The sequence below is a fragment of the Callorhinus ursinus genome, unplaced genomic scaffold, assembly GCF_003265705.2.
Source record: "Callorhinus ursinus isolate GAN/ISIS: 27379988/994484 unplaced genomic scaffold, GSC_fseal_2.0 scaffold58, whole genome shotgun sequence".
NCBI classification, from domain to species: Eukaryota; Metazoa; Chordata; class Mammalia; order Carnivora; family Otariidae; genus Callorhinus; species Callorhinus ursinus.
Genome location: NW_027397120.1, coordinates 6,496,063 through 6,523,325, shown reverse-complemented (window position 1 = coordinate 6,523,325; position 27,263 = coordinate 6,496,063). Strand labels below are relative to the sequence as shown.

The 27,263-nt window shown below is 43.8% G+C and overlaps 1 protein-coding gene across 1 annotated transcript in view; it reads right to left on the bottom strand.

Annotated features, from left to right (window-relative positions):
* The window catches only part of ADAM12 (ADAM metallopeptidase domain 12), a 356,418-nt gene that overhangs the window by 172,517 nt on the left and 156,638 nt on the right, over positions 1–27,263 (bottom strand). The gene's annotated exons all lie outside the window — the stretch shown is intronic.

The following is a 27,263-nucleotide window of genomic DNA, read 5'->3' as shown; positions in this document are numbered from 1 at the left end:
AGAGGGAGGGAGCGAGAAGGGGGGAGGAAGAGGGAGGGAGCGAGAAGACAGCCTGGTTGAACGCATCTGTATTCATTTAAAGCTGTTCATTGCTGCCACTGCATTACGGGAAATGTTTATGAGAGCCTTTTATGAAAGGACGGGGAAGGTTGTCACAAAATATGTAGAATTACCTGGGAGGAAAATTTTAAAATAACATCAGATTGTAAATACAAAAAAAAAAAAAAAAGAAAAAAAAAGGCGAAAGACCAGAAGAAAGAAGATTTGATGCTGGTGAGATGTGGACCACCGGTAATTACTGATTGTTAACATATTAATTGTATAATGATACTGGTTACTATTCATCAAACCCCTACTATGTGCCATGAAGGGTGCTAAGCATGCTCTCATTTACTACTTAAAAAGACTCATAAGGTCCCATAATTCTGCCCATTTTACAGAAGAGACAACTAAGGAACAAAGAGATCATTAGTTTTTTTGTAGTAAATAGAAGACAGGATTGGGACCAAGATCAGTCTGACTCTAGACCTTGTTTCAAGTTTTCCTATGAAGATTTGAGACTCTGATAGGAATAGGTTTTTTTCAACTGATTATTTAAAAGACAAAAATAAACATTTTGGCTTGCGAATGTGGGAGGGAAGCCTGGGGAGAACCAAGATACAAATCTGTGAACAAAGAAAATGTAAATACAATGCAATGAATGAAATAAAATACCAAAATCAAGAATTACCTCATGCTTAATTATACCGTAACAGAGGGTGGGATTCAGTTGCTGCAGAATTCCTTCATTACCAGCCCTTTGGCCAATACGGAAGAAAGGTTTTGCACTTCCTGGCGGAACTAGGATACAAGCAATGTGCCAATCAAGTCTTTGGCTTCTTAATTCAGATTCATTAAATAAGAATCTCTATGTGCTCATTCAATTTAACTTGTTAATTTGAATTAAAATTTTAGTCTCTAATTTTGTAAATTTTTTTGCTAACAACAATTAGGTAAGCATTTGTGTCTTATTTATGACTATCACTGACATGAGAAATGGTTTTGTTAATATCTCAGCATATACATTAGATGAAGTCAAACATTACAGACATTTCAAGAATCTTTTCTATATAAATGGGATCTACTCTCTTATGTAGAGAATAAACATAGTTTCAAGCAATCAAGGGAAAAAAAAACACTGCAGTTATGAAGCTCCATATCAGAGGATTTTTGTTCATGAGAACATGGTACTGTTATCAATTCATATTTTCATGGATTTAAAAGATTTTTAAATCTAAAATTCAAATCAATCGAACATGTTAGAAAACCTGAGAAATACTCATTATGCTTCTCTTTTGCCTCATGTCAGTCTTTATCAAAAGACCATTTTTCCCCTATAAACATCTTTAAGATGTTTCTGTAAACAGCCATTGAAAACTTACATAAGCGTCAGTCTCTTTTATGTACAAGAACAATATACAAAAAAGCAACACATTCTTTGTATGCTCATAAAAATAATCTTTTATTTCTTATTCTTCTTTTATGGTATCAAAAGTACTAGAACACGGGTGCCTGGGTGGCTCAGTCATTAAGTGTCTGCCTTTGGCTCAGGTCATGATCCCAGGGTCCTGGGATGGAGCCCCACATCAGGATCCCTGCTCTGCAGGAAGCCTGCTTCTCCCTCTCCCACTCCTCCTGCTTGTGTTCCTGCTCTTGCTCTCTCTCTTTCTGTCAAATAAATAAATAAAATCTTAAAAAAACGTACTAAAACACAACAAAACCCGGCTGCAGACAGAAAAAAGAAATTAAAGGAAATAAAAAGATGAAGTCAGAACACTTTACAAAGAATGTTCCTGTGGGTACCTTGTAGAAAAGTAAAAGAGAAAATGTCTCCCTTGCATGTGGGGAACACAACATGCAACTGTCAATGTGTACTTAGGCAGCACCCAATCAACATGATTGTATCATTTATTTCATGAATATAAGTGGAGGGTGTGGGATTCTTTCGTTGTTCCTGCCAAAAATTATCATAAATACCCATTAAAAATGCAGCAGTTCTGAGAGGGAAGTTTATAGTGATAAATGCATATACTAAGAAAACAGATCGAAAATAAACAATTGAACTTTATACCTCAAGTAACTAGAGAAAGAAAAAACTAAGCCCAAAGTCAGCAGAAGGAATGAAATAACAAAAATCAGGGTGGAAATAAAATAGAGACCAGAAAAATAGAAAAGATAAACAAAACTAAGTCTAGTTTTCAAAAAGACAAACAAAACTGACAAAACTTGAGCTAAACTAAGAAAAAAAGAGAAAAGCCTCAAATAAGTAAAGTCAGAGATGAAAGAGGAGACATTACAATGGACACTACAGAAATACACAGGAGCATAAGACACTGCTATGAACAATTATATGCCAAAAATTTGACAACCTAGAAGAAACAGATACATTTCTAGAAACATACAACCTACCAAGATTGAATCAGGAAGAAATAGAAATTGTGAACAGACCAATCATGAATAAAGAGATTAAGTCAGTAATAAAAAAAAATCTCCCAACACAGAAAAGCCTAGGACCAGATGGTTTCACTAGTAAATTCTACCAAATATTTGAAGAAACATGAACACCCATTGTTCTCAATCTCTTCCAAAAAAATTGAAGAGGAGAGTACACTTCCAAACTTATTTTACAAAATGAGTATCACCCTGATACCAAAGCCAAAGCCAAAAACCAGATAAGGACACTACAAGAAAAAAAAACTATAGACCAAAATCCCTGATGAATACAGAAACAAAAATTATCAACAGAATATTAGCAAACTGAATTCAACAACATATTAAAAGGATTATACACCATGACCAAGTGGGATTTGCCCCTGGAATGCAAGGATGGTTCAAATCAATAAATGTGATACATCTCATTACTAAAATAAAAGATAAAAACCATATGGTCATCTCAATAGATGGAAAAAAGCATTTGATAAAATACAACATCCTTTCATGATAAAAACCCTCAACAAATTGGGTATAAAAGAACATCCCTCAACATAATAAAGGTCATATACAACAAGCCCACAGCTAACATCACACTCAATGGTGAAAGACTGAAAGGTTTTCCTTTAAGGAACAAGATAATGGTACCCAGTCTCATTACTTTTATTCAACATAGTACTGGAAGTCCCAGGTAGAGCAATCGGGCAAGACAAAGAAACAAAAGGCATCCAAATCAGAAAGGGAGAAGTAAAATTTATAGATGATATGATCTTATATGTAGAAAATCCTAAAGAATCAACCAAAAAACTGTTGGAACTAATCAATGAATCCAATCAAGTTGCAGGATATAAAATCAACACTTGGAAATCAGTGAGTTTCTATATACTAACAATGAAATATCTGAAAAAAATTAAGAAAACTATCCCATTTACAACTTCATCAAAAACAATAAAATACTTGGCCATAAATTTAACCAAGGAAGTGAAAGATCTGTACAATGAAAACTACAAGGCTTTGATTTAAGAAGTCACAAACAAATGGAAAGATACTTTGTTGTCATGGGTTAGAAGAATTAGTATCATTAAAATACCCATACTGCCCAAATCCATCTATAGATTCAAGGCAATCCTTATCAAAATTCCAATGGTATTTTTTCACAGAAATAGAAAAAGTGATCCTAAAATTTGCATGGAACCATAATACACCAAAAACCAATAGCCAAAGCAGTCCTGAGAAAGAACTAAGCCAAAAGTATCACACTTCCTGATTTCAAATTATACTGCAAAGCTGTAGTAACTAAAACACTATAGTACTGGCAAAAAATAGACACATAGACCAATGGAACAGAAGAGACACCCAGAAATAAACCCCCATAAACAACCAACTAGTATTTGACAAGGGAGCCAAGGGGGAAAGGGGAAAGGATAGTCTCTTCAACAAACTGTGGTGGGAAAACTAGACAACCACATGCAGAAAAATGAAATTGGACTCTTATACCACTCACGAAAATGAACTAGAAATGGATTAAAGACTTAAATATAAGACATGATACCATAAAACTTTTAGAATAAAACAGGGAAAAGACTCCTTGACATCCTGGCCTTGGTAGTGAATTTTTCTTTTTTTTTTTTTTTGCATATGACACCAAAAGCACAAGTAACAAGCAAAAATCAACCTGTGGGACTACAACAAACTAAAAAGCTTCTACACAGCAAAAGAAACAATCAACAAAATGAAAAGGCAACCTGAAGAATGTTAGAAAATATTTGCAAACCATATAGCTAAAAAGAGGTTAATACCCCAAATATATAAATAATTCATACAACTCAAAAACCAATCTAACTTTAAAATGGCAGAGGAACTGAATAGACATTTTTTCCAAAGGAGATATCTAAATGGCCAAGAGGTACAAGAAAAGATGCTCAACGTCACTAATCATCAGGGAAATGCAAATCAAAACCCCAATGAGATATTGTTTCTCACCTATTAGAATTTCTACCATTTAGAAGATAAGTGTTCACAAGGATGTGGAGAAAAGGGAACACTTGTGCACTGTTGGTGGGAATGTAAATTGGTGTAGCCACTACAGAAAATAGTATGGATGTTCCTCAAAAAGTTAAAAATAGAAATACCATATGATCCAGCAATTCCACTTCTGGGTATATATCTAAGGGAAATGAAACAGGATATGCAAGAGACATCTGCACTCCCAGGTTCGCTGCAGTATTATCCTCAGTAACAGTATACAGAAACAACCTAAGTGTCTGTCAGTAAACAAATGGATAAAGAAGATATGGTGTACACACACACACACACACACACACACACACACACACTGGAATATCATTTAGCCATGAGAAAGCCATGAAAAGAAGGAAATCCTGCCATTTGTGACAATATATCTTGAGGGCATTATACTAAGCAAAATAAGTCAGAGAGAGAGAGACAAATAGCATACAATCTCACTTACATGTGGAATCTAAAAAAGCTGAACTCATAAAAATAGAGCGGTGGGGCAGTGGGACTGGGGAGATGTTTTATAAGGGTAGGACTTGCAACTAGTAGATGAGTAAATCCTGGAAATCTCCTGCACAGCATAGTAATTTATAGTCAACCATACTGTGTTGTGAACTTCAGAGTTGCTATGAGACTAGATCTTAATCGTTCTCGCTGCAAAAAAGAAATAGTAGCCATGTGACATGTTGGACTATGGAGGTCATTGTATTGCAATACGTAAATGAATCAACAGGTTGTACACCTTAAACTTACACAATGTTATATGTCCAATTATATCTCAGTAACAAATGTAGTAGGTTTAGCAGCTCTTCTTTCCTTTTTGCTGCTTACTTTGCACTATGGTGGTTATTACACAGCAAATAACTACGCCTTCAATCTGCCATTTCCCAAACTATTTCTCTTCTGGCTTCTTTTCGTAATCAAGTCATTCACAAGATACAATCAATCAGCACTGCTTTCTTTATCCACTGGACTCAAAATGAGCTGGTTGAATTGGTCAGAATCAAATTAAATCTCTGAGTCTTCCATCTATCAAGAGTGGCAAGGACTGTGGGATAGAACAAACAAAACCAATCCTAGAGAGAAAGTGGAAGTGATTTAGAAATATTGTGACCTTGTGGGAAAAAACAGGTCATAATTTGAACGCTAAAAAATGTCGAGTCACACATACTCCGTCTTTTGACTATGTTCAACATTAGGTGCTAATTCCATAAATACTGAGTGCCTCCAAATGCCAGTCTGGGGGTGCTGGGGATACAAAGATGAACTAGACAAGTTCGTGCACTCAAGGGCTTCTAGTCTCGGTGTACACAAATACAAATAAAGTGCTGTAGAGGCTGGGCTAGCAATATATGCAAGACGCCGCGGGGGTTGGAAGAGAACGGCGTTATCTGTAACTGGGTAGGACAGGGCTAGGGATGCAAGCTTGACCCTGATGTTCCTCCTCAGTCTTACTGTTTGCCTTCAGAGAGGTTCTTTCAAGATATTCTACAACCCCCATGTAGAAGTTATTCTTCAAAGGGAAATATTCTTTAGGCTCTAAGGTACATACAATACCCACCTAAATGATACAGATGTGATATAGAGGGTATTACTATAAATAACAGAAATTATTTGGGCTGATTTCCATGTCCCGGGTGTTATTAGTAAGCATTTTTTTATCCTTACAATAACCCCAGGCACCAATCTTAATCCTAATTACATGAGAAAACTTATGCTTGGAAAGATGAAGAATGTTCTAAAGGCCGTACTCCTAGTAAGCTGCTGAAATAAGATGAGACTCTGAGTGTATTGACCTCAAGGTTTAAGGTCTAAGCTATAGCAAGGCTTATGGCAAGGAAGACCTTTCTGAGTGTTCTGCATTCAAGAGCCAGTCTATTTGATTCTGGAGGGACACACGAGCACCCAGCCTCAGGAATCACTGTACTGGTTTGGCACTTGCAGGTGTGTATGCGTGCCTGCACACGGGTGATGTGTGAGGCTGACTACCACACTCAGGAAAAAGCAAAGATAACAGCACCATGTTAAACAGGAAAAATATGGCAAATCTGAATATAAAAGTTAAGCTTAATAATTCTGACAAAATGTGTCTTAGTCTGTTTGGGCTACTATAACAGATTACCACAGACTGGGTGGCATACAAATAGCAGAAATTTATAGAAATCATAGTTCTGGAAGCTCCGAGTCCAAGATCAGGCTGCCAGTATGGTCGAGGGAGGGCCTTCTTCCTGGTTCATAGTAGTGCCTTTTCACTGGTCCTCACTGGCGGAAGGAGCTAAGGAGCTCTCTGGGGTCTCCTTTATAAGAACACTAATCCCATTTACGATGAAGTTTCCACCCTCATGAACGAATCACCTCCTAAAGCCCCCACCTCCTAACCCCATCACCTTTAAACATGAATTTGGTGAGGATACAAATATCCATAGCAACATGCATCTTAAAAATCTTAAAAAAAAAAAAAAGATAAGCCCGAGTATTTGTCTGTGTAGCACCTGGTCCAAAAGAATTTAAAGCAAAGTAGCAAAGTTCCTCATATTCCTCATATAAATATTTATGAAGTTTTAATTTGCTTTTGCATTAGAAGCTATCGATCCTTTTCCCTATTCAATTGTAAAACCTTATCATGTACAAAGAAGCTTCTCAAAAAGAAAGTTCATGAAGAGTAAGCTTGTTATTTTGTTGATTTTCATTTCCCAGTGTGGTACTGTAGCTCTGGAGAGAGGGCCACTGTTACTGTAATTATACTGAGTGCACTTGTATTATTGGATAATTAGCCAAAAACATTCTGGAAGAGGAAGATGTACAAATACAGTTTGAATGAGGAAATTTTAGGGGTTACTTTTAGCCTGCTAATTTAAATCATGGATACTATTTCCTGGACAAAGCTATACTAGCTTATTAACATAATAAATACCAAAGCAGATTTTGCTATATTGGGATTGTGGTCATGGTCTCAATAATTCCTCAAAATAATTCCAAGAGTAATACTGATTTACATTATATGGCACCCATCCCTCCTGTTTCATTATTTATTCAAGGAACTTTAAGTAAGTGTCACTGGGTATCAGGCACAGTGTTGGGGAGTGAAAGACCAGCGGGGCAGAAACCCTTGGACGCCGCTAGAGGGATTTGGGCAAATGCAACAGAGAGGTCTTTCTCACATGGCATCTCCTCTATCAGTCTGATTTCTCAGGACATCATGGATTTAGGTAATCTCAGGGCAATTCAATCTACCTCCCAGTGCTCCGACCTTCATATCACACATGAGCGTGATGTCTGCTAGAACACCACTGTGTGCAATCAAGGCTTTACGCTTTCTTTTCAGCTTCACTGAGGCAGAACTGACAAATAAAACTGCCAGATATTTGAAGCATATGATGATTTAATATCCATATACACTGGGAAGGAATTCCTCCCGTCGGTGTAATTAATGCGTCCATCACTTCATATATTTATAAACATCTACTTTCTTTGCAAATTTCAATTCATCATATGGTGTTCTTAATTAGAGTTAACATGCTATACATTAGATCCTCAAATCTTACTTATTTTATAACTGAACGTTTGTGTCCTTTTCCCAGCCTCTCCCTATGTCCCCCTCCTTCCCAACCCCCCAGCCCCTGGAAACCACTTTTCCACTCTCTGTTTCTGAGTTTGACCTTTTGTTTGTTTGCTTTTAGATTCCACATATGAGTGATACCCTGCGGTATTTGATTTCTCTCTCTCTGTCTGGTTTATTTCACTTAGCATAATTTTCTCCAGGTTCATCCACGTTGTTGCAAATGACAGGAATTCCTTCTTTTTTTTTTAAGACTGAAAAATATTTATTGTGTATACACACCACATTTTCTTGATCCATCCATCCACTGAGGGACACTTACATTGTTCTGTATTTTGGCTATTGGGAATAATGCTGCAATGAACATCAGAGTGCAGAGACCTTGTTTTATTGAGAAGAGCCATCCTAACAGGTGTGAGGTAATACAGTATTGTGGTTTTGGTTTGACTTTACATTTCAAAACACCTCACCCCCAGTCCCAGGATGATGACTTCAAACAGGATAGTTTGGCTTCTTGCCTTGCCACTTAAACACCCCGTTAACAAAGCGAAATAGAGGTGAAAAGGCATTTGGGGGCAAACACTAAAGCACAGGCTTTCTGAAGATGTATCTGACAAGTATGTGATAGTCCTTACATTTACACATTTATTCCATACTTTTAAGAAGTCTATTTTTATTAACATACTCAACTATTTCTTGGATGTCTCCTCTGTTCCCACATACTATCCTAAGTGCTGAGGACATGACAAACATAAAGAATAAGATGTGGTTTCATCTTCCCCCAAGTGGCAGAAACAACAGCTGTTCTCCCAGAACCCACACGACAGGCATCCAACAAAAGTTCATTGAATGGATGGATGGGAAAATGGATAAATGATAGCATGTTTTGAAATCCAAACAGAGATGTTATTTACATCTACAATTTACATGTAACTACAGAAAAATCTAGTACTGAGTCCTGTGACTAACACTCAAAAACTTGGCATCACAAAACGTTCCTAAATCCACATTTAAGAAATGACTGTATAACATAATGAATTATCTAATATTCTTGCCTTACATTATTGCTATCCTTATATGATGCTTGCTTTTCTCCAAAAAGGCCATGAAGTCTTTATTTAACACCATAATGCATGAGCCAGGGAATGTGGGTTTAGTCCTACCAAATCTGTCTCAGAATCAGAACCCTGTCCCATGGAAGGGAAACATCTCGGCTCTTTCCAAGATTTATTCTCTGCCCTTTCTCCCCAGTGCCACCTTGATCCAGGAAGAGTGGAATTGAACTACCAGATACAAGTGAAACTGCTCAATTATATTTCCGTGCCATTAAACTGTTTTGATACATCAGCAACTTTTAGATAATACCAACAAATTAACCTACCACAGGCTTTATTATTTTTCCTAAGTATTGAAGGTATTCTCTACAGAAAACCCACAGCTCTTGAATGTTATATAAAAGTGGTCTCAAATTTTTAATATGACACAAAGCTTATTAATCCTGCTCAGATTTCATGCTTAAACATTATTACATTAGTCTTCCAAATATGATTTATTTAGACTTAAGTACACCCAGTTTTTATGAAGAAATGGAAAATGCTGTATCATATTTCACAAATTAGGAATGACATTTTCTAGATTGGAATGAGGGGATTCAGCATGAGACTTCAATTTTAGAGGATGTGGTTTTGTCAAAAGTAGAGTATCCAGGGACGCCTGGGTGGCCGAGTCGGTAAACGACTACCTTCAGCTCAGGTTACGATCTCAGGGTCCTGGGATCAAACCCTGTGTCAGGCTCCCTGCTCGGTGGGGAGTCTGCTTCTCCCTCTCCCTCTGCCCCCCTGCTCATGTTATGTCTCACTAGCTCTCTCTCTAATAAATAAATAAAATTTAAAAAAAAGTAAGTGTCCAAAATTCCGTGACCTTTCTGTGGGCCACCACTCATCAGTGTCATCTTTCCAGTATTTGTGCTTTGTGTGTTGACAGCTACCCTACAGGGAAAACAAATCCCCGGGCAAGCACCGGGCAGCAGAAAGTACAGGAGATCCATCTGGGAAGACGAGAGTTAGAGTCCTGCCCAGCCACCTCCAGGGTGGCTAGAAGGCAGCATCCTGCCATCCCTCCACGGTGCCGTGAGGATTAAAACCTACATGTTGTCGACCAACACCATCCTACCTGCTGGGCCGTGGGCAAGGAGGGAAGTCGCCTGGAAGATTTACAGACAAAAGCCAACACTGCAGCCTGAACATATCTTCTATTGGATGAAATCCTCTTACCTAATAAAGCAGAGCTGGATTCTCCTCTTTTTTCTCTTTCTGAGCCTTACGTCTTACTCAGGACTGCCTGACACAATGGTCTGGATTTGACGATGCAGAGCTGAGTCCTAGCTCACATCTCTGGGTGATGATGGAGGATGGCTGTGGGGTTGTTGGTGTATCCGTCCCCTACATCATAAAATACTATTTATTCTGACGTCCATGAAGAAAGAAAGATGTTGCAACTGTGCCACATTTTCAAACGTACAACATTTCTTAACAATAGTGCAAGATGAAGAAAGTCTGAATTTACTCCTGGGCTTTCCTTTTTGGATTTTCTGTTTGCCAGCCCCGGGCTGTCCCCTTCGGTCTAAATGAAATGACTTTGACAGAGAAGCAAAGGATAACACCCTTCTCTGAACACAGTGCTCCCGCTTGGCAGGAGCCAAGGGCTGCTAGAGCATCTAGGTTCTAGTCCGATGTGTTTTTCAGGATGGAGGAAAGTAAATTTTAGAAAATATATCATGGAGCCAACAGGGCTCTATTATATGCTTGAGGTGAGGACTGCATGGGGGCAGTTATAATGAAAGACTTCCCAAGTGACCAGACCGACACACAGGAGTGCACTGGCCAGACAGCGTCTAGGAGGGCAGAGCGACCAGGTGCCATCCCGTGAGGGACAATGAAAGAAACACAGACAATGCTAGTGACAAAGTGCAGCCCAGGTTCCAGGGGGCAGGAACTACACTGGCCCCGTCAATTCATCCTAAGTGATCATTTTATGGGCGTTGTTAGTGTCTCAGGAAACAGGCCATCTCAAGTGAGAGCAAGCTCCCCGACTCTGGGATGAATGAACCCTTGGAGGGAATGTTTTCGAAGATATCAAAGATTAGCCAGGGGAATGAACTGGGTGACTGAGAACGTCCCCTTGTAATGCTGAAGTTCAATGCTGTTGTGTTTAAATGTTCTGTGTGGATTTGCATTGAACTGGTGAGTCGGTGGCCTCTCTCTGGAATGTCACCACTCAGGCCGCACCAGGAACAAGGAGCCAGGAGAGGGTTGCTGCTTCTGCCCTTCACTCCCACGGATTCTGGCAGGAATGAGTGTCGGTTAGTGGACGCCAGCCAGGCCTGTCTCAGGAAACTCATCTCTACAACTTCGCTGACTTCTCCCTTCCAGCTGTCAGTATGTAACATGTGGCTCCCGGGTCCTCACACTGCAGCCCTCTCGGGACAGCAAAATTCTGTTGACGTATTTAAGCAACCATTACCTTTGGGGAATCATCTGGTCAGTAATGAACAAACGAGCATCTGTGACTGGAGAACAGGGCCATGGTGCTTTGTCAATGGAAAAGTTCAAGTGATGTGTCTGGCTGGGCAGCTATCCGAATGAAGGAGAGTTTATTTCCCTGGAAAAATCCCTCAGGCTCTTCAAACACAGTTGTGTGAAATGAGCTGACATTTGGATAGGACCAACCGCACATATACACTTCATCTATGTCCTATCTTCCTTTCATCTCCAACACAGCTCTGAGACACAGGTACCACCATCTTTGTTTTATAGATGGAGAAACCGAGGCTCAGTGGGCAAACATGCTTACTGAAGGCCACAGTCACCAGCTACGGGCAGATCAATCCATGCCTGGCTTTAGATGCCAAACTGTGTGGTCTTCTCTCGGTACCAGCACTTCCCCTGTCATGGTGGCTACTCTCTGTGCTGCTTTTAAGTGAGTGATGTAATAACTAATTATTTCATTCATTCTAATGTTTAGGTGCTGTTTATATTTATAAATCTTTTGCATCGTGGGAATTGCTACATTGGTAAACTTTTTCTATTTCGTCTCAAATTACAGAAGAACAAAGGACAGGCGTCCCCTGAGAAATGGCCCTCTTTGCCGAGATAGTCTCCACATGATTTTTATTGTTCTCATTTCTTCTCTTTTTTAAGCTCTCCCCAACTGTGAAGGAAATGAAATATCAAGTGTCTTTTTGCTGCTGGGGGCATTTCAGTAAGTGATTTTGACCTTCCTTCTAGCTCCTTTTGAAAGCCAAGGAAACCAGAATGCTGACACACAGGCATTTGGGGCTCAGCAGGTGGCTGTGTCCCACACCTGTACACAGAGCCCGGGTCAGGTGCCCAAGGCATCTCCCACGGGACGCCCCTGGCCAGAAACTCCACCCCGAGGCAACAGCCTTCCTGCCCTTGGGGGCAGTGGTAAAGCAATGGGCCCTCAGCCACTTGAAAGCGACTTCAAAGAGACCATCTACAGGAGAAGGGAGCCGACCCATGCACACAAGCGAGGGCAGCCGGTGGGAGTAAGCCAGACACCGCACACCTACCAGAGTCATGGGTTTTAAGTTCTTGCTGGAGCTAAAGTTAAAGGTGATTTGAAGACCCCTCACCTCCTGTTCCTCTAGGTCAGAGTAAATGCGCATTCGGTAGCCAGGCTGTGCCTGGGTCTCCACTGATACCTTCCTCAAAGCTCAAAGCCCATCATTCCTGCTAACGGCTGGGGCAGCCAGCCTGGCTGTGAGCAGGACGAGGATCCGAGGAGAGGCATCCATCTGATTTAGCTCAGGGACTGCTCAGCTCAGATCAGGCACCTAAGGAAGGTGGTTTGGGCCTCCGCAGAGGAGGTTTAAAGTTCTGAGACTGATGTCATTTAAAAAGCCAGACCGAGGGATCAGTGAGTCCTGCTGGCACTGCCCTATACAGCACGAGCTACCTGATGAACACTGTGGTCTGTTTTCAGTGTTCTCTGCCCTCTTCTTCCTCCCGACCCAAGCCTCCGTATCACACTCAGTTTCTTTCCCCCAACCGGGCTGGCTCAGAAGGAAAAAGCAGCTTCTGAGAACCAAAAGTTGAATGCTATTCTAAGTTTACAACCCAAATCAAAGCCCTCTTCTATGGACCTTTTTTAGACACCATTATGTACCACTGAGCATGCCCTAATTTTCTTGGCTATGTCACTGTTGAAAAAGTCTTCAGGATTCAGGGTGATCTCTATTACTGCCCACAACAAAATACATATCAAAACTTCTCATCCAAACTCATTGAATGAGACATCAACATATCAGTCTGTCAATCCATCTGTCATTTAGGCTTACTTTAGACCTATGATATATCAGGCATTCTTCTGGGAAGAAGCTGTACACAGGCCTTACCCGTGTGTGACCCTACAATTTTGGTGCTAAAGAACATTCTTTTTTCCTAAGTTCTATTTCAGGGAGCTTAAGCAGTCATAAGCATCTTCTGTGTATGCAAGCATTTCTCTTATATTTGATCCAATGACATCTCTTTATACACCTTTTAAACTCTCATTCCATCTTTGGGATCCTTTTTTCAACAGCATTTGAATTGTCTTCTCTATTATCATTGATCATCCGTCATCCATCCACCCATCCATCCATCCATCCATCCATCCATCCATCTATCATCCATCCATCCATCCATCCATCCATCATCCATCCATCACCCATCCATCCATCCATCATCCATCCATCCATCCATCCATCCATCCATCATCCATCCATCACCCATCCATCCATCCATCATCCATCCATCCATCCATCCATCATCCATCCATCACCCATCCAACCATCCATCCATCCATCATCCATCCATCACCCATCCATCCATCCATCGTCTATCCATTCCTCATCTACTACCCATCTATATACCCATCCATCATCTACCCAGCCCTCACCCGCCCATCCATGCACAAACATGTTCTGTATGCCAGGTGCAGTGTGAACTCAAATTGCATGAAGGTCCCTGTCCTCAAGAAGCCTGCAGCCTAGAGCAGGGACACACACATGAAAATGCAGGGAGTCCTTTAGGAGCACCAAGGAGGAAGCCCTGAACTTACTCAAGCAATTAGGGAAGGCTCCACAGACCAAATGCTATAGGGAAGGGTCATGATGGAGAAGGACTCACCAGTCTAGAAGAGTGAGCAGGAGCAGCACAGAGTAAGGGAGTGAAGCAGGAAAGAGCATGGAGCATTCACAGGATGGGGAGAAGCACAGGACACACAGGGGAAGGCACAACTGAACCTGAGAGGACAAGCGGAGGCAGGATGTGGGGGGCCCCAAAAGCCCGAGTCAGTCTGCACTCCGTGGCCTTCCTTACCCTTGCTGTGATCTTAATTTTCTTGTCCTGACATCAGCAGCCATAACCACGTCTGCTCTACTAATACCACCAAGTATTAGGAGGATTTTTCAAAGGCTGACTGAGCCAGGCATGTGCCAATCATGCACTCCCTGTTCATTCCTCTCCATAACCTATGGGGCAGACCCCATACTTCTTCCCCCTCTATAGCTGACAAAGTGCGGACAGATCGGGCTCCCTGTCCTGGGCCACACGGCTGGTCCTCAGTGGTCCTGGAACTGACCCGTGACAGGCCTGCTGCGGAGCCACGGGTTAGGCCGACACGCCTGCAGAACCTCCCTAATGATGGCACCATGGTGATTCCACTCCCCTCACTGCCCAGCCTGTGGTGGCTTGTTTCACTCGGTATTTCAGGCACACGTTCCTACTCAGTTCTCAGTACCCTGTCAGTCTTCCTCTTTCCTCACCATATGGTCCCTCAAGGCCCGGCATTCTGAGTGGGTAACTAGCTCTTTCTTCCAGATGGCCACGGGAGAGCAGCCGCTGCATTAGGCAGGCACTGAGGACCTGGGGCTTGCCTCCCCCACCAGCCCAACATCCCCCCCGGCAGAGATGTTCTGCTCCCCTTCCAGCCTGCCGGGGTTAGGGTGGAGGAGACCAAAACGGGGCCTCTCCGCTTCTTTCTCCACCCAAGTGCCCACTGTGTGAAGGAAGAGAGATTGGAGGGGGGTGAGAAAGGGGAGGGAGCACATGGGGTTCCTGATGTTCTGGTGTGAGCAACACCGCAGACGACCTGTCCCTGAGTCAGAGAAGACTGAGGTGGGGGTGGGGGGGACCAGCAGCCTGGGTTTAAACCTTGGCTCTGCTAACCACAGGCTGTGTGTCTTTGGGAAAGGTGAGTAACCTCTCTGTGACTTGGGTTTTTTTTTTTTTCATTTTAAAAAGAAAGATAATCTTTTTGTGCTCCTTATGAGGATTACACAAGTTGATATCTACAAGGGGCTTAGAAAAGTGCCAGGTACACAAAAAAAGAGCAACCCAACAAATGATAGTTATTATGACTATTAGCAAACATAGGATGAGCACCCACTCTGCACGAGGCACCCTGTTCTGGGTGGACCAGTCTTACCTCCAAGGGGCTTATGTGTTATTAAGGTGGCAAACACACATTAGTGCATGAGATATGCCTTCAGTTACTACTTTTATAGCCAATGGCCACTTACTACAGGCAAAGAAGATGATCAGGATTCCGAGCAAAACGTGACAAGGGACTCAGTGCTACCCAGCTATCTATACCCACCTCACTCTTTACTTTTCTGCCTCAAAGCTCCATTTTGTACTTCAGTAGACGTGACCCTCTTTAGAGGAATGTTAAAGATGCCTTCCTCCAGCGGCTGATCACGTGACTTCTGAAGCGGTCATGAAACATTTAAAAAGATCAAATTTAAGCAAGGAGTCCAGTGGCAGTTTGCACAACATGACAAGGGCCCATTTCGGCCCAGGACTATCTGGTCCTGCTCCAGTGGCATTAGCTTAACCGATCTAGAGCTGTGGGTTTGTGCCATGTGGTTTTGCAAGAGGCAAGAACAGTCAACCTACTTCCAAAAGGAAAGAGTAGTCAAACTTTGCCGAAGGATTGACTGTAACGGTTTACTGAAGGAAAAAAAAAAAAAAAGAGGAAGGCAGGACTTACAGCATCGACGTGACTGAGTGAATGATTCCAGAAGACAATGAACACAGGTGACCAAGAGGACTGGCTTCCCGTTCATTTGCAAAGTCACTGTACTCAGATGGCTGGGAAGGAGGCAACCTGTCTGATTCCTGCCGCAGCTTAATTCTCTTAAGAAAATGCCCTTCCTGGACTGACTGACTGTGCACCATAAAATTGGATGCTCAAAACAAAACTCAGTCATGTAACCCAGAAAAGGGACAGGTTCTTTCAAAAGCCAAAGGAACGAGCGACCAAGACAGCATTAACATGTCCTAGGCATGTGGGGGACACCAGAAACGCAAAGCCAGTGTGGAAGGACTGATCTGGAAAGGGTGGGGTGTGGGCACGGGTTCTGCCGTGAGGCGGCCTGAAATGCTTTGAAATCAATGCTTCCCTTCCTGGAGAAGTTACATTTGTGAAAGGAGGAGAATACTACTTAATAAGCACACTAGGTGCTTATCAGGAGAAGATTAAAAAAAAAAAAAAAAACAGGCTCCGAATCCAGAGTGTTATGGGAGCAAATGTTAAATCGAACTTCAGAGTGACCCAGTTTCCAACCAGGAAGTATCTTCGCTGCTTTTGTCCCTGCCAAAAGTTACAGACACCTAATAAGAAAAAAAAAAAAAAAGGCTTTTCTGGAGGCTGTCAGCCCATCTGTGTGAAGATTGGAGAGGAATGCTTCAAGTTTTCAGGGACAAATCAAAGGCAAAGAGGAGAAAAGGAAGTGTACACCTCACCGTTTATTGGGAAGCAGACTCGGGTAACTTTGCTGAGCCAGTGACAGATGAAATACACGGTCGAATGTAGCATTTCTTACATGTGGACAAAGATTCTCCAATTTTAAGAGACCCCTGATGTTGACTCATATTATTTTTATTCTAATACTATTTAAATGTATACAAGCATAAAACAAGGTATACACTTTTGCTTATAGCTCTTATTCCAACCAAAACAGGTTTATAAGTGCCAGGCTGCCAACCTAAGAATACTCAATTGAACAATATTAATTCAACCTAACGGGTATTGTGGTTTTGTTGAAATAAAATTACTCCCGTCGAGTTTCCGAAAAATGTGACCCTGGTTCTGGCTCTACATGTAATGTTTCTGTATTTGATTTTAATAACACCCTTGCACACAGCAGTCATTTACATACTTATGGGATACAGAACGGTATGAAAATCTTGAGAGCTTCGTCTGTCTGAATAGGATAATCAGACCTCATCTGTCTCTGACATCCTGCCAGTAAGCAGTCCTTGAAGCGCTGTGTCCCCAAGGTGGGATCCAATCCCTTTGTTATTGGAAGCTAAGGCTGTAGGACTGTCATATGGAAAATCTGCATCAAACATGGACCAATCTTAAATACTGTTGCACTCCAAGGAAACATTATTTTATTTTTTTCCTACTCTATTGACAAATGATAAATGTCTGGGAATTGGTATCTAAAAGATGGGGAGGAGGGTCCATGAAATTGTTAGGAAAAATGACCTAAAATTTGGGAATAAGGCACAAAGTTTGCTATGTGCACTTTCCAAGTCAAACCAGAGCACTGCCTGACAAGGCCACCTAGGATCCCGGTGGCTAACGAGGGCAGAGGTCAACAATCTGCCACTCAGGGCCTGTTTTTGTTTTCCTCTAAATCAAGCTTTAGAGGAACACAGTCATTGACATGTTCCTGACGGCAGCTCTGTGCTACACTGGTCGAGTCATTATGATGGGGGCCAAACGGCTGCAAAGCCTAAGATATTTACTCTGTGGCCCTTCACAGAAGGCATTTGCTGACCCTCATTCTAGGGAATGCTACTGGGTTGGTTTACTATTTGTTTTCAATTAGGGACCAGATTCTGTAAAGTTCGATGCTAACTTGTAGAAGGCTCATAAATTACAAGCAATTTCATCGGGTAGAAAAGATAATCCCCTAAAGTTAGTGTCTCACTGCCCTGCAGGATGCATGTTGTTTTGTCTTTTTTTTTTTTTTAAATCTAAGCCAGGACTCTGATCTGCCTGCCCCACTCCCACGAGCCAGCTCTGCCATCCTGCTGCCCCCCCTCACTGACCAGCTGCTCACGCCTCTCACGGATGCTCGCTGTATGTTTGTTCTGAGTCACATCTTCAACTTTCTGAAATGCGTACTTGGACATCCCTTACTTGTTCACGCTTGATCAGTGGGCACACATTTACCGACCAACCCACAGGGTGCCATGTGGGTTACAGAAGTGAATGAGGATAGGAGTTGCTGGAACGGTGTGAAAAATAACTCACCAATTCCCTTAACTAGTACCTATTAGTCATGTGCGCTCAGAAAAGAATGTGTGTAGTGAATGTCATAGTCAACTGTAATTGCTTAGTTATAATTAGTTACTAGAGGGTAAGATTATAAATAAAGTTTTTCTCCATGTTTCTGTAGGTTCTTTATTATAAAGGGCACCCGTTGCTTTTGTAAAAGTTTTTAAAGCAGAGGGAAAGGAGGATTTTAATTTTACAAAAATTACTGTTCAAAGTAAAAACACAAGATGAAAATACTAGCAAAAGCACAAAGAGCTGGCTTAGTTTCAATGGGGAGGAAGTGACTTCTGTTCTGAGAAAATCATGGAAGGTTGAGTAGTCTCGGTGGGAGATCAGGAGGCAGAGAAGACGGGGCAAAATCAACCAGGGTTTGGAAGAGGAGCATCAGAAAGATCAGACGAGAACCAAGGGAGTGTGGGAATGGGCTCGGCCTTGAGAAAGGCTGGTCTCTTGAGCACCCCAGGACACTGATGAGCCAGGGAAAGGCCCCTGGCTGGCCCAGGGAGCTGCCTGGCTATATTTGGCATTTACACACCTTTGGTGCCCAACGCACACGCTCAATCAATTCGCTGGAGATACAAGCCGGGGACTGAATGAGGTCACGGGACAGTGAGGGTGCAGACCAGGAGGATGGGCCTGCAGACCGAGGCTGGGTGCCCGTGCCTCAGAGTTCTGGGAGGTCAGGAGGAATAAGCAGGTGCACTGCAGCAAGTGACAAGGGTGGATGGCGAGCTGCAACGCCAAGCAAAGAAAGTGTTTCTGAGTCGTGGTTATAAATGGTCAGGACTGGGCACTGACTGTTTAATTTAACTACTCACAGGTCAACAGTGACCCAGGAAGAGCTGATTTGGTAGAACGACCAGGACAGAAGAGGAGGGGAGGCAAGGAATCATCGAGGATTGAGACAGGGGTGGGGTCAGGATTTAGGCTCTCAGTGGGAGCAATCGCTGGGGAGGAGGTGAAGTGAAGGGAGGTTTCATTTCTAAGAAGACGGGTTTCAGAGCCTTAGGAGCTGTCTGGGACAGGACCGACACCCTATGACCTTGGAGGGAGCTGCGGGTGGGGAGGCTGTCCTGCAGGTCGGGGAGGACGGGACCAGGCACAGGCAGCCCGGCCTCGGACTGTTGCACAGGCTGTGCACAGTGCCACAAACCAAGGCAGCAGGGCTTCCAGACCAAGAGACAAGTGGCGCTGGGCCAAGAAATGGAGTTGTGGAGCTTGCAGACAGGGTGAGGAACTAGGAAACACAGCAGGGGCTCACTGATGTGGGCAGTGAGGTAACACGAAGGAGTAGTTTCAGCCAGCAGCTTCCAGAGAGCGGGGAGCCGAGAGGCTGACAGGTGAGCAGGGGACAGGGTGATACGTGTGCACGGGGAGGTGGCAGTTACAGACAGATCCGTGTTGGTGGGAACGTGTCTGGGGAGGTGGGGAGGACACACATGGAGAAGAAAACTCCGCATGAGCCTGAGTGCCCCAGGAAGACGGGGCACCCAGAAGACCCTGAAACTCTCTGCCAAGAATGAGGTGACATCACCTCCCGTGAGCTACTGGAGGAGGTACAGGGACCTCAGCGTGACATGACTGGTTCATGAGAAACGTGAAGATGCAAAGGAAGCATTCCTGCCCATTCAGCACCAGCTTGAAAGGCAGACAGATGAGAAGAGTGGGTTCTGCTCGGGTGGCTCTGCAGCCCTCCCCGGTGAGCTTATAGAACCCCCGAACGGGCGACTGGAGAGGGCTGAGGCACTTGCCACATGATGTCCAGCAGCAGATACGCTTTCCAGATTTGACCTCACCGCTGCCGTGGCTGAGAAGTCACACTCTCTGGAGCGAGATAGCTCCGTGCCCCACATGTCTATCTGTTCCCAGCCCCTGCAAGGGAGCCGCGGAGGGGCCAGATGTTCTGGGTTTCGCTGGCTCTGGCAGCCCAAGATGTGCCATTTGGTTCACTGAGGCAGAGCCTGAGGCCCGGGCAAGTGCACCCTCCTCGCCGGATGTTACTGCCGCCTGAGGACCAGAGTTTCCACCCCGCCCCCGAGGCCCCAGGCTGCATGTGCCCCCACATCAGGGCCCCAGTGCCTGGCATCCAGCCTTGTAAAGCAAATGAACAACCCATTAGAAACAGACTCTCTTTTTTTTTTTTTTTGTCTCAAGGTACGTCTGGGCTTCCACCTGACATTATGCTCTTTCAATTCTATTTTTCTTTAAACCCCACCAAAATTCATGTGTATTTATGAATATACGGTTACTGCCAAATTCCTGGCGATTTATTCACATTCAAAGCTCCCAGCTGCGGTGAGAAAAGAGGAGCACATTTTTCAGGAGGGGAAGAAATGACTTTTTACAGTGTATCAAATATATGTCCCATTTTATTACCATCTATCTGGTATCAAAGAGTAAAGGAGGCAGGCTTGGGGAGCCAGGCGACAGATTCCAAGGTTTTCCTTCAGGGGAGCCTGCCCCTCTGCTGTGCTTTGCTGCCCAAGGAAGAAGTCTAGTCCTGCCTCACCTGTGAAGCGACCTCCTTACCGGGCCCAGGACCCCGTGGTGCCCAGGCTGACCCCAGAAAGCCTCGGTTTGGGGCAACAATGTGCATGACCCAGGCGAACATAAGAACAAGTGACTTCAAGGACCGGGGTGATGTCAGTGAGGTGAGGCAACCCAGCGACCCTGCTAAAGCGACCTACTCGCCATGCCGGCCAGATAAGCAGAAATGAGTCTGCTGGTGGAAAGGACCCATGTCAGAGTCACGTCACCCACGGGGTCTGCTCGTGCGGGAGTCGCAGGTATGAGGGCCGCCAGCCAGTCACCTTAACGTACCGTCCAGTTCACAGCCCGTCCTGGCTGCCAGCGAACACGCTGGCTCGCCGCTGGATGCCGGGGAGGACGGTGCCTTTAAATCCTGCCCATGCCTACCCCCACCGCCTGCCCCAGGGTCCCCCCTTCACCGCAGAAAACCTCTGCTCCACGGGCTCTTAGCAGCAACATGAGTCTCAAGTATCCTTCGGTCGATGTGAAGTTACTAGTGCTCCATAAATGTACTGGTGCAGAACACATACGGCTGTGTGTCTGATGGATTTAAACCAACTCATTTCATTTTTAGACTTCTAGGAGTTATTTTTCATTGAGTCAGAGGAAACCAAATATTTTAAATTATAATGAAATACAAAAAAATTAACATAAAGTTTCTCTACATGCCACTAATATTTCCTGATCATGAAACAATGAGAATGCATTCTTCTATTTTATTTTGTTTAAAGATTTTATTTATTCATTTGAGAGAGAGAGAAAGAGCACAAACAGGGAGGAGGGGCAGAGGGAGAAGCAGGCTCCCCGCTGAGCAGGGAGCCCAATGACGGGCTCAATCCCAGGACCCTGAGATCATGACCTGAGCTGAAGGCAGATGCTTAACCGACTTGAGCCACCCAGGTGTCCCAGAGGATGCATTCTTTTAAAATAAATTATGCTCCTCTCACTCTAGCAAGTGGAGACTGTACATGATCTTGAAACAAGAATTAAGGTTCGTTCTGTCAACAAACATAGGCAGTGACTATCTCTGATCAAGGGATGCTTTGTGGTCAAACAACTGACTAACAAAAACAGAAGTCCCTCAACCCCTACTAGATGCAGGCACTTGACAGGGCCACAAAGGATCCATGGATCAGGTCTTCCACACTCATCATGACCTACACCATCCATCAACGGTAGGACTGATACCCTTGCAACTGGAACATTATCACCTATAAGACGCTCCTTAATATTCACTGTTCTATTAATTAAGATATTCTGCTAATTGGCATTTCCATGAGGGGTCAGCCTGAGCCACGGTGAGGTGGAACAGGTGTGAGGTGTTGGCTGGAGGGAGGTTCAGTTCCCTGGGACTGGGGGGAGGGGCTGGAGGGAGGGGAGAGCCCAGAAAGGACATCGGACCTCCTGGCGCTTCAGTTAACCCGAAGTTGGTGTCTTTGAAAAGTCTGAGCAACTTATTAAAACCAGAAATGTTGACCCTCCAACAGGATCAGATACCTCCTGAATCACCAGAGACTTCTGGTATAGTATCAACACTCAAAACGTTTATGCTCTAATTGTGGAAATTAAACCCAGCCCACAGGAAAGTCGCTGGTTCCTGTGGAAGCAGTGGAGTGTGGAGTGAGGCTTTTGGAGTCAGAAGAGTTGGGTGGGACTCCTGGCTCTACCTGTCACGGGTTTGTAAGATCCTGGGGGCAAGGTGTTCAATTCTCGAAGCTGCAATGTGTTAATCCACAAGGCAGGAACATAAACTTCCTTTGTGGAGTGGTTGTAGGACTTACAAAAGACAATGCGTGCAAAGTGCTCACTACATGCCGAGTGAGGTCTCCGAGAACGTTAGATATTCACAGCAAGCGCAATACCAGCACCAGGAAAGCACTACATGATAAACTCTAAATGGTTCAGAAAATTCAGAGGAGAGACAGGTCTCCCAGTGGGTTGGAGTCCTGAAGACTCCAGAGAAAGAGACCCCAGGGTGTGGCTTTGAGACAGACCTTGGAGAGCCACGAGGACTTAGATGTGGGCAATGGAGGAAGGGGAGGAGGGTAGTAGTTAATTCAAAGCAACAGGGAGGGATGCTGTGAGCAAAGACACAGATACTGCAAATGCACACGCAATGTGCTGGAGACAATAGGTAGATCATTCTGGGCAGGGCATAGGGCTCTCAAATAGGAGTCATGGGAAGGAAGACTAGAAAAGTAGGCTTGGCCAAGCTGGGGAAGAGTATGAACACCCAGCTACGGTCAGAATTTCTCCTGCAGGCAAGAAGGTTTCTGAGCAACTGAGTGATAGAAAAAGGGGCATTTGAGAGGGAACAACGTGGTGGATGCCGTGAGTTCAGTTGTGTCCCCACAGAGAGATATGTGGAAGCCCCAAGCCCCAGTATCCATGATTGTGATCTTATTTGGAAACAGAGTTGTAGCAGATGGACTCAAGTGAAGCTGAAGTCATGTTGGAGTAGGGTGGCCCTCATCCAATGACTGGTGTCCTAAGGAGACAGAGGCAAACACGGATTCTTCCCTAGAGCCTTAGGAGGTAGTGTGGTCCTACTGGAAATCAGAAGTCCTTGATTTTAGAGTTCTGGCCGCCAGAACGATGAGAGAATACATTTCTGTTATTTTAAGCAAAGTACCAATTTGTGGTCCTTTGTCATGCCAGCCCCAGGAAATGAATAACCACAGGGCTGTGTGTGTTAGAGCAGAACGAGGGCCTGACGAGCAAAATCACCAGGCAGGACAGCAGTGGTGACAACCTACTGAGCTCAAGGCAAATCAGCAGGACGCGGAGACTGAACAGCCATGTGCAGAGAAGGAGGGGGAAACAGTAAAGATACAGAGGGCCGAGGGGGGCCTCTGTCAATGTCAAGAAATACCAGGAATGAGGATGCTGCTTCTGGGAGCTGCACTGGGCCATGGGTAGAGACCCATGTGGCGGTGCGACACTGGTTTAGCGAGTATGTAATTAACCTGAAGGACATCTGGGAGGAGGGGAAGGGTCCTCTGTATTTGTAATAGCAGAACTCATCCAGTCCAGTGGAAAAGTAAACAATCCATACGATGTCTGAGCATCTCCTGGCTTCCCACATTTGACCCCTCTCGACATGCTCCATTGGTAAATCACAACCTCCAAACCTCTGGGTGGAGCTATTCTTTCTCTGTGTGCCTAGAGATCTGCCCCATGTGGAGAAATTCAGCTCCAGAATGCACTCATGTGGGTTTACAGCTATTAGTACCTGTGGAGAACTTTTGCTTTATTTCAAGATTTTTAGAAAAATAAACAAGGCATACCATAATTGTTGGTTAATTTGTTTTCAGTTAAGCGATTCCAGATTTTGAGCTTTCTGACTATCGCCACTTTTACCCCTTTTGGCCCACCCTTAATTCACTGAACTGTAATTCTGCATAAATTTAATGACTATCAAATGGCATTACAAAGTCTGAAAATCTTCCTTTTTCATTTTGAGGTGTCCCACCCTGTAATCCAAGGGCTTGAAAAACCCCAAAGTACTCTATTTCTTCTTTCTCTTTCTCTCTCTTTTCCAACCAGAAGAAATAAAGGTCATTCTCCAGTCAGAATAATTGCCATAGTGGAGAGAAGGCATTTTTAAAAACTTTCTCTCAAAATTACAGATTTAAGACGACAATGAAAGTAAAATTGCAGCTGAACTCCAAAGCAAAACCTTCAACTAAAAATACAAGCTACTCACACTGTGCAATTAGGCTAGGGCCAAGAGGCAAAAAGCACTTTGCTTCAACAGAATTCTCATCATCTCGAAGTGTCTGCAGAATTCAGGTGGCTTCAAGTTGTATAAAGTTCCCAAATGACTGGAGGTTCGCATACCTAGGTGTCTCTGAAATGCCTTTCTAACATTTTTCCGAAGGTCAAATTGACACTCAATCTTCAAACCACTGAGAAGAAAATCATGTCTCTGCACGAGACACTTTTATTTCACATTGTTGCAGATGGTAGAATGCAAGGGAATTATGTATAAACTTTTGTCCTGGTTCCTTTTACATGTGCTATGGTAAATCACAACTTTCAAACCTCAAAGCCAAACGGTTCTTCCCCTGTGACATCTTTAACTAGACATCTTCTGTGAAAGCTCAGTTGTTAAGCAGTCCTCAGTTTTCATCAGGTAAGAGGCGAGCAAAGAGAATGGGTGTATGGGGAAATGGACAGACGACGTTAATGTGGTGAAAAAACCATGCAGAACATTCATTTCTAAATTTAAAGTTTCGTACCTTAATACCTAACAAGAGAATGCATCTGATTTAATCTGGAGGAATCACAGTAGTATTTTTCTATAAGGAGCAGGAAAGCATTCTTTGTTTGATATATATATATTAATGTTATATGCCATCCTCCAACATCTATTCAAAAGAATTACAGTTTGAAGGAGGAAAAATACCTCGGTTCAATTGTGACTAAAATCATATTTAAGGTAAATACTGCAACAGACGTTTTAACTTTACTTTATAAAAAGCAAGTATAGTGGAATTCCTGTGTGGAATGTAGGTGTTTCAGCCAAGAAAAATTATGTTTTACAGATTTCAGACGTTCTTTTTTGAACAAATATAGAAACATAAACATGCGGAAACACAGAAGTCAGTGAGAAAAACGATTTAGACATAAATTCTATCAAAGCATCAAATACCATTTTACTGAAGAGCCATTCAATTTTTAGATAAGAAATCATTTTTCACAAACATTCCCTGAATATCCTTTACTCCTCTGACAGGATCTGACCAAATACCTTTCCAGGTACAATTTTCCTTTCCACTCCCACAAATTCCTCAGAAACATTCAGAAGCGCTTTAGAGAAGTTTTGTAATTTGGGTGACGAGAGGATATGACCACCTGCTATATGCCCCAGCCCTCCCTGGGGAGTCTGGCTATTCCTGATGGGCCATCTTTCCTGTGGTAGATGTGTTCCTGGAAAAACTGAGCAAATCAGGCTTTTATTTTTATTATTGTTGTTGTTGTTTGTGAACCAAGGCATCTTGTCCGTGCCCTCAGGAGTTTGCTCAGGGACCAAAGGCTGTTCCACAATGACCTCAGAAGCAGCCACTACAGCTCGACCTGTGACGGGTGGTTGGGCTGGGCTGCGAGCTTCCAGCTGCTAGTGTCGGTCTGTCTGGTCTGTCTGTCCTCCTCATGGTGGAGCTCCCTCCTGCCACTGAGGCTGGAAATGGCCATCTCCCTGATCCTTTGATGTAACCCTGGTCAGTGGTCTGCCGTGAGGAGTTTTGGGAAGGTCTTCTCCCCTACTGGAAAGAGCAATGCAAGGGAGGAAACATGGCTTCCTTTCCTTTTTTAACCATTAGGCACTGCTTGGTGAAGGGGTGATGCTGCAGCACAAGCTCTAACTACAGGAGAAAGCTCAGGGAAGCACCGACTAGCTGCCCCAGGGGCTGGTGGTGCTCCGTGGCTGACCCAACTGAACCAGAAGGGCCATCTCTGCCTGTTTACATGACATCATAAACTCCTCACTGCTGAGTACTCCATGACTCACTGGAAAGCACATCTCTGCCTCATGTCCTGTCTTCACAGGCAGGGGCCCCCAAAATCGCTCTTGTCCCTCCAGGCTTAGCCAACGATCAGCTTGAGCGAGCCTCGTCTGACCCGCTAAGGCCACGCTAGTCACTCCTTCCCTGGCACCCTGTGCACACACATGGCTTGGGCTCACGAGGCTAATACGACTTTTTGCTTACCAGCAGGACTAGCTCAGAACTTGCGGTTCCCAGTGCAAAGGAAAATGTGGCGCCCTTTGTTTACAGTTCATTAAGAATTTTAAGATAACAATGCAGAGCAGTAAACCAGTGTGGGGTCCGGTGGGACTCCTCAGTTTGCACACCCATGAAACAGGCTCTGTTTATGAGCAAATCTTTTCTGGAAATGTCCAGATAGCAAGTATTTTAGGCTCTGCAGCCACACAGTCTTCATCACAACTGCCCCACTCGGCCGTGGTGGCATCAACGCAGCCACAGAGAATACATAAGTGAATGGGCATGGCTGTGTTTCAATAAAACTTTATTTATTGGAAGTTGGCTGAGGGGGTCCTTGCTGGCTCACCACTGCTCTAGACCAGAGGCTCCTCAATCTTGGTGTGTCCCTGAGGATTACCTAACAGGTCACTTGAGGATCTTGTGAAGATGGATTCAGCAGTAGGGAGTGTTGGTGTAGCCTGATCCGCATTCACAAGCTCCCAGGCGATGCAGATACTGCCGGTCCTGGCACCATATTCTGGGATGCACATTCGTGTCTGAGAAACACTGGCTTAGCCTGGAGGGTGAGACCATGTGATTTCTCTCTGTGGTCACTGCCCTGGCAGAAAGCC